This window comes from Protopterus annectens, chromosome 12.part0 (assembly GCF_019279795.1).
Source record: "Protopterus annectens isolate FY-2018-M chromosome 12.part0, PAN1.0, whole genome shotgun sequence".
In the NCBI taxonomy this organism is placed as follows: domain Eukaryota; kingdom Metazoa; phylum Chordata; order Ceratodontiformes; family Protopteridae; genus Protopterus; species Protopterus annectens.
Window position 1 is genome coordinate 555,407,882 of NC_056746.1, and position 21,205 is coordinate 555,429,086.

The window sequence follows — 21,205 nt, forward strand, 5'->3', positions numbered from 1 at the left end:
GACATGTGGGATACTGTAATGTGACTTTACAGTGGGTGTGTGGTTATGCCATATATAGCATGACTTTGTGTACTGCATGTGATAAATGTGTTATGTTGTGTACAGGTGTTGCAACTATGCCTATCCAATATGCAGTACGGGGTTGCCACAACTGTGTGTCATGCTCTGTGTATTGCATATCATTGAGGCAGCTACTGACATTACTGAGCTGTGCAACGTCTCACAGCAAACATGCATGGCATGCATTATGCGTAGGTGTGTTACGTGTACATGGCCTACACCTCACCTCTGACATGCATATTTCATTACCAACATTGCAGGTATAACACACTCACCAGCATGGATCGGCTGCTCTGCCGTTACACCAGAGGGACCTACGAGAATATGAGAGGGTTCGTCAGTGGCCACAACTGTGGCATTGCTACAGTGGGTATGCTAAACTGCAGTACAACAAAAGTCAACAGTCACAGGTGTAGGGATATTATTCAAACTATCCGTATTGCACAACACTAGGCAGCGGAACTGCTAAACACACAGTACACATCTCATGTACACATAATCTAACAATACAGTTAACTGTAGTCTACAGATAGGGCATGTTACCTGCGTGCTCCAGGTGGATGTGCTGGGTGGCTCTGGCCTCCATTATAACACATGTCAGTGGTTGATGCAGCTGTTGTCCAGGAGCAACCATGCTTAGGAGCAGCTCCTCCGCTCTGGTGAGGGGAGGATGAATGGCCACCCCTCTACCTGTGGCAAGCTGCTGTATTTGGATATCAGACGCAAGCCGCCGGACATGTCTAATTAAATAACTGCAGTGATGACATACCTGCTCATATGTCCGGTTATGCATACCTGTGTCATTTACCTGACGAACAAGTTTCTGCCACAGTGCAGTCCGCTCCTGCTGGTGCTGGCTGCTTCTGGAGAAGAGCATTGTGTACCACTGCAATAGGCTGTTGAGTATCACCTCTTCCTCATCCGCTGTGTACTCTGGGTTGCGTTGGTGGGCCATCTGGATGAAAAAGATATGAACAATATATGTGAGAGTGTCCTGTGGCACACTTTGTACCTTTACCCACAGATATCACTTTACTGACATATATACCATCCTATTATCTGTCAGAGGTTACACACATTCAATACCACTTATTGGTTCTCAGGCCACAACTAACACTGCCTGGCAGACTCTATATATCACACCACTATACAACAGTACCCAACACACTGTTTGGAACACATTGCACAACCTTAAGACAGGGGTGTATATCACACAGATGCACGAACAGAGATGTCATCCATTGCAATGGATGTAAAGTACAGGTACAGTAGTGCCAATCAACCACCCTAGTCATTGATGCCATAGCCCTGCCTAACAGATGTGTCCAGTTGTTACTATAGGTGGCATACTGCTGTAACAGACTATATATGTTGCTGGATACACACGTTTACCCTGTAACACACATATGATTGCAGCCATTGTACAGGCATAATCACACACACATCAAGCAAACATACAACGCACCACTGTATGCCAACACAGATGAGCATTACATGTGTACCATATGGTACTGTGTGCCACTACTTACACACCCTTATGCCTGCATTCTGTCCCCTGTGGAGACTACAGGAAGCACAAATGACAGTGTTTCTGAGCAATGTGAACACACACCATACTGTGCTGTTTAGGCCTACAGCTTCAGGTAGTACTACAGTTCATATTGGTGATGGATTCAACAGCAGCACCACTCACTAAGCATACATGTATTGCTTTAGCCTACAATGAGACACCACATTTGTCAATGGAGAACTACGTCACATCATCTGCCGTACTACTACGTCTGCCTAACAGTACATTACACATCAGTTGCTATCCTCACAGCTAGGATAGGCACTACCATGTTAGATACAACATCACACTAAGCTATCACACCTTTACAGACCTTGCACACATTCAGCGTTACACTTATTCAAACTCACATAGCAGCTATTGCATTAAGTACATGTGTGAGTGCATAGTGTCATAGGTAGGTGATATGCTATTGGCCCTAGGGCCTATGGCAGCCTAGCCATATGCTACCCTGGCCTTTGACACACATGCACATTGATTTCACTTGCCCCTGCCAACCTGAACCACAGAGGTGTTTCCTAGGGTGTATTACCAATCTCCCACACAATCATCAGGGGTATTTATAACAACTGCTAAGGAGGAGCCTTGTTTGCTATTGCTATGTGGTCTATTCTGGTGTATGGCATATCTCTGAGATGGGAACCTATCCCTCCAGCATGTGCCATTTAGTGAGCTGACAAGGTTTAGGGCCCTAGAGCGTGTATCCCCGAGGGATTGTGATATGTTACCATGGTGGTTGTCACCCAGCTATGGGTGTGACATACCTCTGTATGTCCAGCAGAGGTCACCTCTGTATGGCCAGTATGCAATAAAGTGTAGTTGTGGTTTTGTGAGTCAGTCTGCATAGGGCATCTGTTTGTGGCCAGTATTACCTTCTGGGAGGTCTGTCTGTGGCCTGTTCACCTGGTGTAGTTGTCATGTGAAGTACATACCACACAGGGCATCATGATGAGTAGAGGGGAACTCTACCCTATACTTCCATAGCTGACACACCTGTTGTCATGACACATACCACATAGACAGATTACAGGTGTAGTGTGGCACTGTCTTCATCAAAGCGGAGGCTACTGTCCACCTGTGTCCCATGTTCCCTTATCACACTTTCACTGTTAGGTAGATCTCTACCTATGTGGTAGTTAATGGGTACACTGTTTTGGGAAGGTGGAATGGCACTGCAGTATCAACACTTGTCTACAGTCCATGCCTTGTCACCACACACCTGTTGCAGTGCATATGACCCAGTGTCTCTCTCTCTATCTCTCCTTCTATATGTATATATATATATATATATATATATATATATATATATATATATATATGTGTGTATGTATGTATATATAGATATATATATATATATATATATATATATATATATATTATATATACATGCATATCTATACACATACATATACACATCCATTGCTGTACACATGGATATACATATAGGCACATGTACAGTCCACCTTTCATGGTGGGGATATCACTTATGCGACAGTTGTGGGATGTACAGGTATGTGATTAAATTGCACAGTGTTGTGTAGAATGCATGTGGGTGTCCTCAGCCCTTGTAGCATTAGCAGGCCTCACTGGCTGTAACACAGCAGATCTGACAAATCTGTCCCACAGCATTTAACCACCACATGACATATATCAACACTACCATAGCTGGCCTTAGGCATAGGCCAACTGGGTGGCCGCCTAGGGTGCCGCTCTAACAGGGGTGCTTTTCCACTATTTATGTGGTGTAGTAAGACAAGGATGGGGGCAATAGGAAGTGTGGTAGGGGGCGCCGTGGAGCCCTTTTGCCTAGGGCACCAGTTGACCTAAGGCCGCTCCTCCGCACTGCATGCTGTTTTCTAAGCCACACATTACGACCTACATGGATATATGCACATATCAACCTTCACTGACAGATATCTGTCCACCCTTCACTAACAGTTGCAGTATGTCCCTTGCCCTATGCACAAGTGCAGATACAGATAGATACATACTGCTGCCACACATGGATAATTTGCAGTGTGTAGAGTACTCTTCAGGAACATCTACAACATGCCAACACATACTTGTGAGTTACATACCTTACCTTTGTATTTCCCTGCTCTGTCTGTTACGGTTTTGTAGTTTTTTTTATTGGTGTATTTTTTTGGGGGGGGGTTTCGCCCTCTATTTAACTTTCTGTCTCAGTTTCTCACTATGTTCTGTCTCTTTCTCAGTCTGTGTCTGTGTCCGTGTCTCTCTCTCGCTCACTCTCTATCTCACAGCACCTGCAATGATATAATTGCATGTGTGGACTGCATGTACAGCCTGCTTTTCTAGGTATCTGCACTTGTGCATGTGACAGCCTCTGCACCAATTGCTGCCCACCATTCAGTAATTGCATGCAGCCTGCTGTTTGGTGATTGCATTACTCACTGTGATTGCAGCCCACTGCTATAAAATGCTAGGTTAGGTAGGCGTAGCCCTTTCAAATTTCCAAGGTGGGGCCCATGCTTGTTTGCTCTGGACACCGTTGTGTCAGTCTGAAGGTTGGTATATGTCTCTTATCTGATGCTAGGGTTGTAGCCAGTTATATGCATGTTGTACTCAAACCTGAATGTTGCTGCTTCCAGTACACACATCTCAGTGTAGACATGTATGTACCCCTCCAAATGCTAACACAGGATACATGGGAGTATGTACTTTTTTCTCACTTACACAATTAACTGCCATACAAATGTGGTTATTGCACTGTATTTCTGTGGCCAGTATTAATCCTGGTCTGATACTGTGTGGTGTTTGTAAGGTGCTACTGTAACATTATTCCCTGCTAGGATGGCTGGTTCTCCTTTCACAGTCATGTCATGCAATTCCGCAACCACTGCTGGTAAAGACCCACAGAAAAGGATTTGTGTTATACCATTCCTAATTTCCATTTACATTCCCTCATTGTAATGCATGATATATTTATTTCAGAACCAAGTTATTTGTATATTTGCTGTGGCTTAGTGGTAATTCATGCAGTCTATTGTGTCAATGGTCTGGGGTTCAAGACTGGCAGAGGTTTTTTCTTTTGCTGCTCAGCAGAACAAGGGCCCTGCCATAGAGTGACTAAGGCACTTTTAAGCAGTTGTAAGCGGGTTTGCGTGGGTTTGTGCAATGCTTAGCTAAGCGTACACATGCGCACACTCGCTTAATCCCGCTTACTACTGCTTACAAGTGCTTACTCCCACTAACCCCTGAGCTAATTTCTTTTAAAGAAAAGAAAATGGGGAGATAGGAAAGTGGTGAAAAAGGGGGCACAAAGAGGGACAGACAGTAGGTAAACAAGCTCGGGATGTGCAGGATGGGTGTAGGGAAGGTCCATAGCTGCCAATTTCTTTAACAGCAACAGCTGTGCATATGCAATGAATTTGGAGTGAAATGTGAAACCTTCCACCCCTGGGAGAGGGGTGAGGACAACAAAGTATGTTGTACTGCCAATTCTAATTATCAGCTTACATGTTTGTCCAGTGGACATGTGTGCAAAATGGGCAGCTATGTATGGGGCGTAATTTTTTTGTGGGTATAGATTGCCTTTTTTTTTTTTTTTTTTTCAGGTGAGAGTGGGAAGTGAGGTAGAGGAAGTAGGTTTGTCCAGGGAGGTAGGTTGGGAAGGTAAACAGACAAGTCACATACAGGGCAGTGTATGACACATGGGGTGGGTGAACACAACTGACGGGGTCGGATGTTTGGAAATCGCAATCCCATGAGCCCATAGATGGTAACAGTGGAACTGAGATCCCCACCCATGGGCAGTCACCACTGAACCTTCACAGCCCCAAGGGTGGCTGTGCTGGGGGCTGCGTAGGATGGGCAGGCTCACCCATGAGACGCACAACTCTTGCCTCAAGCTGGCATAGGGGATCAGTGACTGAACGCTGGATCTCCCTACGTACCACAACCCTGGACCCTTCGAAGGGTGACAGGTGGCCCTTCTCCGCCCACGCTTGCATGGGGGGATGAGCTCCATCCCCTGCAGCGCTTCCACCCGAAGGTGGCACAGGACCAATGGAGGAGGGGAGCCTGGGCTGGGCACTGGACCTGCTGGTGCCAGGTGCACTCACCGGCTGAGGAGGGACAGGTGGGTCCGCTGGGACCAGCCTTCCAATACGTTCTGTGATTAGGTGTGTTTAATTACAACATAAGCAAAACAGCATTCCAGATTAGCTGTAACAGCATGCAATAATATTCCCATTAACCCAACACACCAAGGTTACAACAGTTGAACAGCAAGCATAACGCATGCATATATTGAACCACAGTGGATATTCCAACAGCATGCAGGGATGTTTGGTAGCAACAGGCCACCATGATTGTGGTGTTTAAACAGGGCACATGCATCTACGTGAATGCAAATATTTATAGAACAATAGGACATATGTCCCAACAAATATGTAAGATTACACATACCCATTGAGGTGTGGAATTGCATGGTTTATGCACATACAGTAGGGTGTAGAAAAAACCTCGGTTAACATCTTATAATTACCTTTACATCTACACTACATTCCTAGTGACTGCAGGTGTATATCTCCTACATGTATTATTACACATGCCACCATACATTAGGTTGTGTAATGGGTTTGGCTAGTTCAATATATGCCTGACCTATATCTGACATACTAACTGTCCAGGATACAGATGTTACTGCTACATATTTCTTGATTGCATTTATATTTCTTTATCTACATATCTGGGATGTTTTCACATGACATTTTCATTTCGATTTGTACAGAACCCTGCATTTCTTGACACACACTCACATTTCTGGGGAAAAATAACATGCTACACATGTGCCACATTTACTTATTCATGCCAGCCAGTAACTGACTATTGTGGACTGTATATATGTTTCACAGCTACTAGCACTTCCATCACCCACTTTATATGGGACTGCACAACTCTGGGTTGCCAGCACCATTTCAAACAGTACTATTTGTATAATGCAAGGGTACAACAACATTTCAACACTCTTTTTTCAGGCTCACTCACTTATTTTATATGACAGTGCCTGCAGAGATATTATTCCAGACATATGTTACCTTTCTTAATGGGTTACTACACTCTTTTTCTGCCTCTCTGATGTTTTTATCTGACAGTACATACAGAGGACTTCTTCAGGCAATTTTATGGCTGTATTATTGGACTACAACACATTCTTTCATGCTTTCTCCCATAGTTTATATAACAATACATGCAGAATAATCACTAACCTGCCTGGTGGCACAGCCTTAGCAGCCTATCAGCATAGGCTTGCTGATTAGCAGCACGGTCACCTGCAGCTGTAAAGTAAATTAAGGGATATTGAGACATACCTATCCATTATACATACTCCATTATCAATTCTTACATACTGCATTCCATGGCTACTTACTCAGTTGTGGGGCATCCCGCATCCCACGGGCCTCCTGTATCCATTGGTTCAGGCAGTCCTGCTTTCGTCTCTTCAGGTCTGCATGGTAGTGACGGACCTGCTCACCAGTCTGAGGAACACCTGTGGCACTGGTGAGGTCACGAGCTAACCGGTTCCAAGCCTATGCCTTGTATTCCATCCCTTGGAACTGACCCTGCAGGAGTCTTGACTCATGATGGTGAACAAGGAGCCAAACCATGTATTTCGACTCCTCGATGCCCCAACATTGCACTTGGAAGTGTGTTCCCTCTCCGACACCAGACATTCTAACTGTAGATGTGAGCTACAATTAGTTATGGCATGTATTCCCGCCTGGGGGGCTTAAATATGCCGCATTTCCCGCACTTTTTTGTGATTGGCCATTTTGTAAAATTCTCGGCTGACTGCAGACCTGCTTAGTAATGGTTAAACTACCATTTGTAAGTATATGAATGTTAACAGTGGCTGTTTCCCTTATGTTGTCATGGCTTAGTGGTTCTGTACTTTGCTTCTGATGCACAGAGTCCTGGGTCTGAACCTTGTCATTCATTTTATTTTCATACTGTCCAGACAGGCTAGGGGGTGTGGCTGCATTTAAGCAACTTTGCTCTACATTGCTCCTCGGTGCCCTACGGTGCCCTGGTTGGTGCGGTACACATGTCCGCGCATACACATTGCACTGGGTAAAGCACTGTTAAACTGTGGGCTACTCTATTGTGCTGGTTAAAGTGCTGTTAAACTATGGGCAACTCTATTGCACTGGATAAAGCGCTATTGAACTATGGACAACTCTATTGCGCTGGGTGAAGCGCTGCTTAAATGCAGGCAATTTTATATTGGGATCCTTTAAAATATTTATTTTATTCACTGATACATTGGCCATTTCACTGCTTTTTAGTTATGTTTACACATATATGTCAGGTATTATTCCATATACTGATTTAAAAAATAAATACAAAAGGGAGTGGTGGGACTCAAACCGTGAATGCCTCTTCGTTGTGCGAGCACTCTACCATTACACTATTGCTACTTGGTGTAATTTGTATAAACATTCTTTCTTATGCTCTTCCATGTCAGAACTGCTAACTGTAGCTAAGCAATGGGCACACCCACACACACACGCGCAAATACAGGCAGCTATTTTGGGAATTTAAAAAAAATTAATGTTATGCATTTTAGAACTGTGATGGGGGTTTACAATATCAGACAGTGAGGTGTTGGGTGCAGGGACATTTGAGCTGACTCGCTCTTGTTTATTTGCTTTTATTTTAAACACTTGCAGGGGTGTGGACATTTAGACTGCTCGGCAGTCGGACACGCCCCCTGCTTTCTTACACGGTCCATGTAAGACTTACGGTTGAGTCAGAGTGCCCTCATGCATATTCATGGCACGCTGACATCATACCGTTCAACTGCAGCCTCCGAGTAAGACTTATTAAGTCTTACATGGAGGATTTGTGAATCTGGGGGGAAATGTTTTTTTTTTTATAATAAAATATGTTAAAGGAGGGTTAGGGGCATGGCACAAAAATGAGACCTGAATTACTGGTGCTGGAGGGAGGGGTACATGTCATGCATCTGACCACCTGGTTGGTGTGCCAGTAGAAGGAAAATCCATTTTTGTTGTTATTGTTTTTTTTTTTTTCTGGGGTGGGTACATAGAATGTAGATCTAACTGTAATAAGCTGATCAATTATGACTTATTACAGTAAAGTTATTTTTTTTTTCTGCGGATGTGGGGTGCTAGTTCATAGCACTGGCCCAGGACACTAATTGAACCTGTTACACGTCTGAATGCATTTAACTGAATTAGTCTTCAGCCCAATTATGCACAAAGAACCTAAAATTACTTGAACTTTAGAGAGATTGCTTTCTCTACCTTCAAAAAGTATTACTTCCTGCTGCACATCTGGTACAAAGTCTAAAAAATGTATCTTATCACCCTCTGGAATGTTGCAGGTGCCCCATGGAGACCAAAAGACAGGACTCTGTAATGGAAAAGTCCATTAGCTGTATAAATGCCATTTTTCTTAGCTTCTTGGAATAGAGAAATTTGCCAGTAGTCACTGGTCATATAGAAAATGGAGAGAAACCTATCTTTACCCATTTTTTCAACCAGTCCATCCACTGAGGGCATAAGCTATGAATCAAATTTACATGAAATAATTTATTTCCTAAACATAATGCAAAACCTTTGGTTCTTCTGGGCTGGGGACCAGTACAATAGGCCTATTTCACTCACTTTGTGATTATCAGATGATCCCATGTCTGAGCATTATCTGTACATCTTTCCTAACCACTTTACTTTTTGATTCTTGTATTCAATACATCTCAAATGTACTTTCTCGTTAGGCATAGATAGTTTCTGTATTGTGCTGCAATACCAGTTTTGCTAGTTAACTGAACCTCTGTCTTTATTCCTGAGCATAAATTCCTGTTTTAGTTTCTGAGATAATGATACGGTTTTACCTAACTGACTTCATGATACTTTGTGTGGGCTTTAACCATGTTTGCAAGCAAGCTTATTTCAGAAACCAGAAACTTCAGCCTCTCTCCAAGTCTTCAGAGCATTTATCTGACATTACAGCTCTAGCTTCTTACCTCGGTTATTTTTTTTCTATAATATTAAGAACTCCTTATCACTTTGTCAATAGCTTGTTTTTGAGTGATACAACACAATTACTTTATCTCCTGGCTTGAATTATCTGAGATGAGCATGTTTGTTATACTCTGTCTGTTGCCTGCCCTGTGCTTTCTCCATATGTTCTTTTACTACAGATATTTATACTTCTTAACATGTCCTACAGGTCTGTAGAATAATAATGCAAATGCTGTGAATCCAGTTAAGGCTTGGAGCACTTCCTTTACTGCAAAGAGAATATATAGAAACAAATTATGTCTGTTTCACCCATCCAGTTCTTTAACCTTATATAACATAGATATTAGTTTTAGTAGAAGTTTTTTTATTAAAGACCACAACTAGTCCATCTGTCTTTGGATGCTATACAAATGTCCTTAGTTGTTAAATTAAAAAAAAATTGACAAAGTTTATGCATTATTCTGAACTAAAGGTGTAGCTAGTAAATAAACATCCAGTCATCCCCCAATTTGGTGGCCCTCAAAAACACAAAAAATAATAAAAAAAAAAAACAATTCTCCTAATGTAAACTGAAAAATAAAATATAAAATATATTTTGTTCCTTTAAACTGCAACAAGCTACTTGCTATATTTTTAGCAAGTAGTTGTTACAGTTTATACCACCTGCAAGCACTATACCACATCCATTTCAACTGTACTAAACTGCTTGTTACATTTGTAGGAAAAGGTCTTTTAAAATGTGTCAGACTACTCGCTACATTTATAGCAAGCAGTTGCTACAGTGTTTACTAAATGTGGATCACTACAGGGCTCATTTTTTTCCAAACACCTTTATTAAATTGTCACTTGCGACACAGTCAAATTTACATTCATATAAAAGTTGCCTCACAGCAAGAGGTTCTCCCGTCCGATTCTCGTCTGGAGCTCCTTCTGTGTGGAGTCTGCATGTCCTCCCCATGGTCGAGTGGCATTCAAAAGACATGCGTAGAATGGGGTGCCTTTGTTAAAGGTTGGACGTCGAGCTGGCACCTTGGCACCCATAAAAAGGTCTACTGCCAGTCATTAGCAGACCGGAGTTCTGCTGTGGTGACCCCTATCCGGGAAAAGCCGAAAGAAAAACAACAACATAAAAGTAATCAAACTATATTAACATAATAAATATTATACGTCACATATATTGCTATATATCATATAACCTAAGTAATTTTACATAAATTGTTCAATTTCTGCCTTTAAAAAAAAAATAAGAAACATCTTTATTAAACCATTACTTACTACACAGGCAATCATACATTTATATAAATGAAAACAAACCACACCAACACAATCCTAGTCACAAGCATTTTACATCACAAACCATACTGACATACTCCCATTTGCAGACATTGTACATTACTTATAATCCATCCAGTCTTTCTCACTCAAACATTACATAGCTAATTTAAGTCCTGCCACCTTTTAGACCCCATTTCTTCCTTGCATGCATTGTTCCCACAATTCCCATTTTTTCCTATGTAGTTCACTCCTACCCTTTTCTAAAGATCTTGTTTCCATTTGTTTTATCTCTGTTGTTATTTTCACTACTTCCAGTATAGTCGGTTTAGATTTTGAATTCAAATGCAATACCATCATTTATTTCTAAATACCTGTATGCAAAGAAGAGAAATCAAGATCGGCTTATCACACCCTTGACACTCTGCGGCCAGGGTGACTGCCTCCTTTACCCTACCATTGCAATACTACTGGTCTGAATGCAAATGGGCTGTCTTGCTCTACAAGACATCCTTGGGGAATTTCTCCTCTAGAGGAAAAGTAGCACAAGTTCTTTTACTACTTTTGCTATAACCTTTGCATTAACTCTTTGTAGGAGTACTGTCATTGGCATTATTACCCATAGCTACTGCCAGGATATACTGATGACCCTTACACACTTTTACAAGTCAACCCAAAATGCCCATTACAATGCTTTCAAATGAAATTTCCATGGCAGGTAATGATAACAAAGGGCTCTTACATGCTGGATGCTGTCCTTTGACATTCTGAGCAACTGGCAAAAACTTTTTTATTTTTCCTTCAAAATAGACCAGTGCAATCTGGCTAATATGTGAATTTTTGCCTTATACATTCCAGACTGTGGCTCTGTGCTAACTTCATTAAACATGTTGTGAAAGTTCTTGGAAACAATAACTGCTCAGTATCTGTTCCTTGTCTTTGGATACCTTGTAGGACAAGATATTTCTAATTTCAAAATATGAGAATGAAGTGGCATTGTTTGTGTTTTTCCCTACCTGCTCCTAAGATCTGCTTAGTGTATTGTCTTCCCACTGGGCCTTCTTGAAACTAACATTAGTTATCTGTTGGTCAGACAAGTTAGCATTATTTTCCTTAATTTTCTGGTTAGAAAAGGAGGCCAAATCATCTTCTCTTGTAAATACAGTAGTTTCCTCTTTATGTAGTTCATCCTCTATAAAAGACAGCTCAAGAAAATAATTTTCTTTCTTCTAGGGTTCTGGTAGTTTTCATTTTTCTACTTCAGTAATTGTTACTTTCTTTAACCTTAGAATCATGCTTATATGTCTTACTACCGCTCTACTTTGGTGCAGCAGAAAGAAGCTATGCACATGCACACATATACACAGACACAATAGTATATATGGTTTACCTTAATTTTTTGCACATGGTATGTGAGATTGTCCTGTTGTGTGACCTGTATTACTAAAATACGGAGAAGTTCGAAGGATCAAATGTTGTAAATGGTTTGCTGGAAAGCCATTTCTGACATTTGATCCATGTGTTTGAATGGCAAAAAAGCATTCGCTTATTTGCCATTCAAACACACGGTGAATCAGCATTGCCATTTTCTGCAGCCATATTTTTGGTGTTATGCACGGTGGACAACCATTCAAAGGTAAACCATCTATATATATATATATATATATATATATATATATATAGATAGATATATATATATTATATATACACACACACACACACACACACATGACACCCCGACCCCATGTGAAAAATGGGAAAAGGGGTTGAGGATGCAATATATGTGTGTATATATATATATATATATATATATATATATATATATATGTATGTGTGTGTGTGTGTGTGTGTCTGTATATATATATATATATATATATATATATATATATATATATATATATATATATATATATATATATATATATATGGGTCTACTTCATAACATTGAAATTTCATAACGTTGAATTTCATAACACTGAGACCATAACACTGAAAATTCAAAACACTGAAAACCCAAAACATTAAAAACTCAGAACATTGAAAGTGTGATTCATTACATTGAAAACTACATTGCACGAGTAACTAAGATCCTCTCCAACTACAACAACACCTAATTAACAAATACACTTTCTACTACATTTCTGCAGTGGGGCAAGCCCCCCTGCCTTCCCCATGTAGGGGGCTCTGCCCCCCACACCCCCTATAAATTAAATATACCAACTCCAAGATCACACTACAGTGGAAAAAGTTAATTTCCTAACCTCAGTGTACACTTCAGACTTCTGAAGAAGTCTGTGTTATCAAACCAGACGAAAAGTGCTTTATTTTAACAAATCCCAATAAACTTCTTTATATTTTTGGTCGTTTGAAGTACCATTTTTCCTGCTCCGTTTCAGCTGTGTTGGTTTACTAGTTTGTGTTTGGATTATTTGTCATCTCAATGGCAACACTCAGATCTGCTCTGAGTTACAACACAATGGCACTAAATATACAGAACCAACGGATATTGCCAGCATCCTGGCAGATAGGTTCAGTGCTAACTTTACCCTCTGTCATCCCCTAAAGGGCCCATCTCTATACCAGAAGAATGCAAAGTTCCTATAATCATGGCTGCACAGGTAAAAAACACACTATCCAAAGCCAAGAACACAGCATCCATGGGACCTAACAACATCCCAGGCTGTGTTCTACATGAACTACAGAACGAACTGGTACCCCACCTAAGTACCATGTTCAATCATAGCCTCACCTCAGGCTATGTGCCCACTGAATGGCGCACAGTGACAGTTATCCCACTCCACAAAGGGGGAGCCACCACAGATCCCAGAAACTACCGCCCCATTAGCCTAACGAGCCTGGTCTGCAAAGCTATGGAGTGTATCATCATGGAACTTATAAACAATGACATTGGTAATCTCCAAACCCAGGACCCCTCCCAGTTTGGGTTTGTAAAAGGCAGATCATGTCTCCTAAACCTGATAGACTTCTTTGAAGCAGTCACCAAAGCCGTAGATGAGGGTAAGGTGGTTCACACAGCCTATCTAGATCTCGCCAAGGCTTTTGACACCATCCCCCACTCTGGAATTCTAGATAAACTCACTAAACTAGGTATAAATCCCTATGTCACAAGATGGGTTGCCAACTGGCTCACTGACAGAACCCACACTGTGAAAGTAGCAGACTCCAAATCCAGCTTCAGACCAGTGACAAGTGGAGTACCACAGGGTTCAGTCCTGGGTCCTCTCCTGTTTGGTATCTACTTCTCTGAAGTACAGGCCAACACAGAAGGTCTTGGGCTAACGAAGTTCACGGATGACTGCAAACTAGGAGCCATAATCAAAACTCCAAAATATGTTGACATCCTACAAAAGGGCCTTGCTGAGACAGATGCCTGGTGTCAAAGCCATGGCCTCAAGCTCAATGCCAAAAAGTGCATTGTCATTCCTTTTGGTAAAAACTCAGTACCCATGAACTACCACGAAAGTGTGATAAGAGACCTTGGGACACAGGTGGACAGTAGTCTCGCCTTTGATAATCACATCACCACAGTAGTCAGGAAATCCTTCTTTGTGGCACACCTCATCACAAAAGGTTTCTCATCCAGGAAAAAAGAGGTTATTGTTCCCCTCTACTTGTCACTCATTAGACCCATTATAGAGTACAATGCCCCTTTTGGTATGTACCTCACAAGACATCTACAACAACTGGAAAGGCCACAGAAATATCTCACAAAGAGGATTACTGGCCTCAAAGAGATGCCCTATGCAGACCATCTCAAAAAACTGCAGCTTTACTCCGTTGCATATCGCCTACTCAGAGGCGATCTCTGCCTAACACACAAAGCTATGTCAAACCCAGAGCTTTTAGACATGCTCCACTTAAAGAAATCCCAATCCCTACGAGCTACATGCTCTAGGGACCTAAACCTCGTCACCACAATAAACAGAACATGCTGGAGGGATAGATTCCTGTCTCAGAGACTTCCCATACTCTGGAACAAACTACCTATCTATATCAAACAAAGCTCCTCATTAGCACTGTTCAAGAAAAATCTTGATGTTTGGATGGGAGATAGGAAATTCACCCCGGGGATCACCTCTGTGGCTCTGCTCGACAGTGGCACAGGAAAATAATTTTCTTGGGTGGCGAAAGCCAGGATACCTTTGGCTAGGCTTATATAGGCCCTAGGGCCAATAGCCTAGTACCTACCTATGAACCTATGAGATCTCATAACATTGGAGTAAGGGCAAATTACCTTATGCTGCTGTAATGTAATCCCATACAAAAAGCTGCTGTCAAAAATTCCATTTGAAAAAAAAATGTTTACTCATGCATTGCACTTCACTGAAAGCTCACTTGGTCGAAGTTCATTTGGTTGAAAATGGAATTTAGCCCCTGTCCTACTGCAGTGCAACCCTAGAGTGAGAATATTAAATAAAGGGGGGTGTGGGGGGGCTACGCCCCCACATAATTTTAATGTGTTCACTATTATAAGAAGGTATATCCATTAGAAATGAATTGATATATATATCTTTAGTAAAAACTATTGGCGTAATGTGGGGGGGGCTATGCCACCACACCCCCAATGTGGAGCGCTGTGCCCCCAACACCCCCCCTTATTTAATATTCTCACTCTAGGTTGCATTGCAGTGGGGCAGGGGCTATATTCCATTTCGACCAAATGAACTTCGACCAAGTGAGCTTGCAGTCAAGTGAGCTTTCAGTGAAGTGAAATGCCTGGAATAATTTTCGACTAAGTGTAATTAGACCAAATGTATGGAATCTATATATATATATATATATATATATATATATATATATATATATATATATATGGGTCTGTTAAAATCAGCAAAAGCTGACATCATCAGAACACACTTAGTCAAAATGGGTGTGTTGAATATGCACATCATCAAAACTTGACAACACTGAATCCCAGAACATTGACAATCGATTACTGACATGTAGTTAGTTCCACACTATTAATCTACCTGTAAGAAAGCCCTTTTCTTCATGATAGTATGATCTCAGAGTTGGTATATTTAATTTCCGGGGAGTGTGGGATGGTGCAGGGGTGCTTGACCCTCTGCTTATATGGTGTTATTAAGCTGTTGTAGTGTTGTACTTAATTTTTGGATTACTGTTTCTTTGAGAACATGTAAAATTATGGGATGATGTCGTAGTGGATGGTCTGTGTTCGGTGTAGGGTGAGTTCTTTATTTCTGTACGTGTTTGGGAAGTTTTAGTTGTTTATTTTACTGTTGTTAGTTGTCAGGTTGGTTAGATGTATCCGGAGAGTGTGTTTGATGTTCCGGGATTCGATGATGTGAGCAGTCGATGATGTGCATATTCGGCAATCTTGTCTCGATTAAGTGTTTTGACGATGTCAGCTTTTGTTGATTTGAAGTATGTCACAGAATTAAGGCTATGAGTTGCTAATAGCAAGCTACTTCCTACAGTCTAGGGTTTGATTCTTTCATCCTCTGTAATCATTCTGCAAAAAAGTCACCTAATCAGACAGTGCTTCAGGACAACTAGGAAATTCAGCTAGATTCCACATTTGTCTTCCGGACTGTACACCTAATAACTATAAATGCTGGTATAATGATACACACATACACTCTGATCTGTAGCTGAATGATTTCTCCACTCATTTTTCTCCCCTCTACTGACATATCAACTTATAAACTTACTGACAAGTTTCACAGCTGCAGAATACTCTGCAGTGATCTACAAAATTAAGCTTTGAACTCTTAACATAGGAACACTTACTAAGCTTCCTCAAAAATGAACCTCACAAGTGCTGCGTTTGCTTTGCAGTTAGGTGCACTGAAGTCTCACAGTCCCAAAACACACTGTGATGATCTTTATAATGACAAGTCTTCTACTTCTACTTAACAAGGAACACATACAAAGCTTCCCCAAGAAGGAACTCTACAAGTGCTGCATTTGCATTGCGGTTATATGCACTGAAGTCTCGCATCTCAAAAACATGCATATTGATATGCACAACAATTCTTTCAATTCTTCTTAGCTAGAACATATACTAAGCCTCTCCGAGACAGAATCCTGCAAATGCTGTATCTGTGTAAGGCAGAAAGCATTATAGATATAGCTAGTACTGCTTTGCCTGAAACCAGTAGAAGGGCATCCCTGCCCCTCTACCCCTTAGGATTTTCATTCATACCATGTGGAATAGATGGTTCATTGTCCCTAGTTATCACCAACATGTTAGTCACAGCCTTTAGTGAATTAGTACTTCTTTAACATACAGTATTATAACCACTAAAACAGAAATGACAAAGGGATGCTTCAGAAGGAATTTGTGGGATGTAGTTTTTATATAAATCTTCCTCAATGATCTGTCATAACATTTTACACTTATCCTTTTGCTGGGTGGCCACTGAATAGCAGTTCATGGATTGTTTTTCCCTTCAGTACATGCTGCATTCACACAGGAGGGATGCACTTCTGTACAAAGCCACACTTTGTTTGACTGTTTCACTCTCCCACCCTTCCTCTATTCCAACCTAGCCCAAACTCATTTCCTTTTTCACACTGCTGCCCTTACCTCACTCCCTGCTTGACACAGTTCCTGCACTTTCATTTCCTGTCCACTTATCTTATCATTCAGCCTTTCCACCTCCTTCCTCCATCTCATACTCTGGCTGACTTTTTTTCTTCTTACATACTTCTTGCCCTTCTCACATACTGTCTCTCTCCCTCTGTCTATCTCTCTCCCACTGTCGATCGATGTCTCAGGTATGGAGCATAGGTTTAGGTACATAATACTGCCACTATTACTATTATGGCCCACAACCATTCTGTGACCAGTTATGAATGTTATACTTTTAACCACCCAGGCATGGTTGGGGTATAGCTACACTGGTTTGTAAACATTCAAGTCTGGTACATACATTTACTGGCGACTCAAAAGATACTGACAATTGGCTTGACTGGATTATAATGAAAATCAAATTAAGTAACAACTGCAACATATTTCTGGCTATTATCTGTATACTGGTAACCATTTGAAATGTCAAGACCCGCTAAAGCAAGTCCGGAAATACAGAGACTGAATGGTTGATATATCAGACTTACATATACTAAGTCTGAAATGCCTCTTGGCAATCTTGGAGTTGGCATATATAACTTCAGGGGGTGTGGGGGCAGGCAGGGCAAACCCCACCTGCAAAAAGAAGTTTAAAGGAGAAGAATAATTTTTGAAATTCACTCTTCGCCTGTGTTTTCTATTTTGTTTTGTCTTCTTCACACTCAGCATTTCAAGTGCCAAGGCTGTGGTGCAGCAGTTAACACTGTCACCTTGCAGCAAGAGGTTCTCTAGTTTGATTCTCAGCTGGCCTGCCTTCTGTGCAGAGTCTGCATGACCTCCCTGTGTTCCTGTGGGTTTCCTCCCATATTCCAAAGACATGCATCTGGAGCATTTCTCCCCAGGTCTCCACTGAAAATGGTCTCTGTCCCTGTCAGACTTTCCTGGTAAACAAATGTTAAATAAATAAATACATTTCAATAAGGAACCCCATATATCTCCTCCTTCTTCTTTTCTATTGTTCAAAATGCTTTACACACATTTCTCCCAAAATTGGCAACCACACATTAATTATCATAGGAACATAAACCCAAATTGAAAAGGGCAAGATCAAACATGATTAAACAGATTTCTGGCAAACAGCAATCAAATCCAAGAAGTACAAAAAGGTGCCAATCCTAATCCCCATACTAGTATGTGTTCTTCATTAGACATAGTTATTGCCGATATGCTAGACAAACTTTGTGCATTATAAATCCAAACACCGAGCTTCAGCTAGCATTGTACTGTACTTTCACAGTGGTCACTCAAAACATTCAAAACCATGCCAAAGGTAGCCATCATCATATCAATCTCTAATAGCAATTTAGCGCTTTGGAAGTAGAAACTTGCCTACATTAATTGTCATAGTGTGGGCAAGAGTTCTGATGCTTTAAATTCTACAGCCATCTAATGCCCACTCAGGATGTATTATACTCACTAAAAAGGATTAGAACCTCAAAAAGATATAATGCATGATTAATAAATGAACTTAAAAATTAGATAAAAGAACATAATAAGGTGTGGTTAGTCAAAAAGGCAGATCCAGGGAATGCTAATAAACTTGCTATCAATCAATCCCTCAAAACATCTACAAGGCTAAGTACCAATCCGGCCACAAAGACTACATATATCTACTAAGAGATATCCATTCAAACATCCTAAAAACTCTGTCAAGCCATCGAAGGCATTTGTACTAAGGCTATTTTTCCCAAAGAAGCTACTAAGCTGAATAAAGCAGTGTCAATGTCAGTGACCTACAACATAACATTTTTTATCCTCTTCCTCTAACACATTTATTGTTTAACCTGGTGGAATATTCCCTGCACAGACACCTCTCTACTCTCTGCTTAATTATAATTTTCTATCCTTTTCTATTTTAGTTATATTTCAAAATTGGCAATTAAAGAATTACTAGAAAACACAAGCTATTTCTAAAACTGTCATTTCCCTCATATAGCATATTACTTTATTGCAATCTGAAAGCCCCATCCTTAGAGGCCCCTAAGACTTCTCTTTAATCTAATTCTCTCCACAAACTCTGTTCCTCCTAACTTCAAAAATAGTATGATCTTATCAAACCTCTGCTCACAAAACAGTGCATTCAATAGCTGACATATGCCCATTAACAAAGTTAATAGAAAAATAATTTTGGCAAAAATCCTGGAGTATATTACTAAATATGACATCTTGAGTGACAAATAACATGGGATGACATCAAGGTACTTAACACCTCTTTACAGCTAAACCAGCAAAATTTTTACCAACTTGGAAAAGGGTGCTTTAGCAAGTGTTGTTTTCCTAGATCTTAAACTGGCTTTTGAAGTAATCGATTATAGCCTACCTCTAGATAACCTACTCAAACTTAGCTTCACTACCAATGTGGTCTAAAGGGTCCATAAACTATGTACAAAACTGAACTTTAGTATTTTACACTAATAATGCATTTCCTGAATCTAGTATAATTTCAAAAGCAGCATCACAGAGTCTGTATCACATTGTCGCATTGTAAAAATATCGAACGGCTACAATGTCGAAAATGCCATTCAGTGAAATGTTTTTTTGTGAAATCCCAATACAGTAAGGATTGGAAAATTTACCCTTTCCTCACTGTAGTGCAATTCCGGAGTTGGTATATATAATTAGCAGGGGGTGTGGGAGGCGCAGCCCCCCCACTTCACTGAATGGCATTTTTGATATTGTAGACATTCAACATTATTACAATGCAATAATATGATATAGACGCACATCACATGGATCAGTAGTAGATCCACTGTTGTTCTTACTTTTTATAAACTCTCTATTATACAACCTTCCTAATTAAAATTAATTATTTATGCAGATAGTATAACCTTAATTACATCTCACACATCTCCATTCTCCCAAAATAGACAACTATAGACTGATTTTGTACATATATTTGGCCAAATTCCAAAAGACTAGATCTCAGTGTAAGTGACTTACTCCCATGTATTGCACCAGAATAAGTCACTTACACTGAGAGAAGGTCTTTTGGAATATGGCCTCCAGTATAAATCAGTTTATAGATAGGCCTTACACTGAAGTATGTCACTACCACCGACAGCAAGTCTTTTGGAATCTGTCCCATGAAATTTTTAACAAACAATAAACTAACCATCAACACCAATAAATCCTACATCATGTATTTTGGTACACCTCAGAGACTACAGTCAGCTACTCCATATTATGACAGGCCCACTACAAAATAAACTACCCCACTCCCCTCAAAAATGTATCTTGGTTTAATTCTTCTTCAGTATCATTGTTTCCATAGTCATACAGAGTCTTAGATAAACTGATGTCAAAACTAAGGGTTTTCTACAAAGTCTCTTAGCTTATTGTTAAAGAAGCAGGAAACGCTATGGTCTAAAATTTACTCATTCCTAGATTAGAATATGCCTTACTTTTTACTTAACTCTATTCTTAGTAGAACACCACTTCATTGCAAACACCTGAAAACAAAATTCTACAATTCACTTGTGTATCCCCCCACTCCTCAGGAATAAGCACCGATGCAATATTCTAGAGAAGATCAATTGGTTTCTCATTGAAGGAAGAACTCAATTTCTGCTAAGCACTCTCACATTCAAATTTCTCAACAACAATTACTGTTCTCCACTGAAGCAACTGCTCTTTATAAGAAATAATTTGTACAATTTAAGAAATCAACCAAGCTCACAGTAG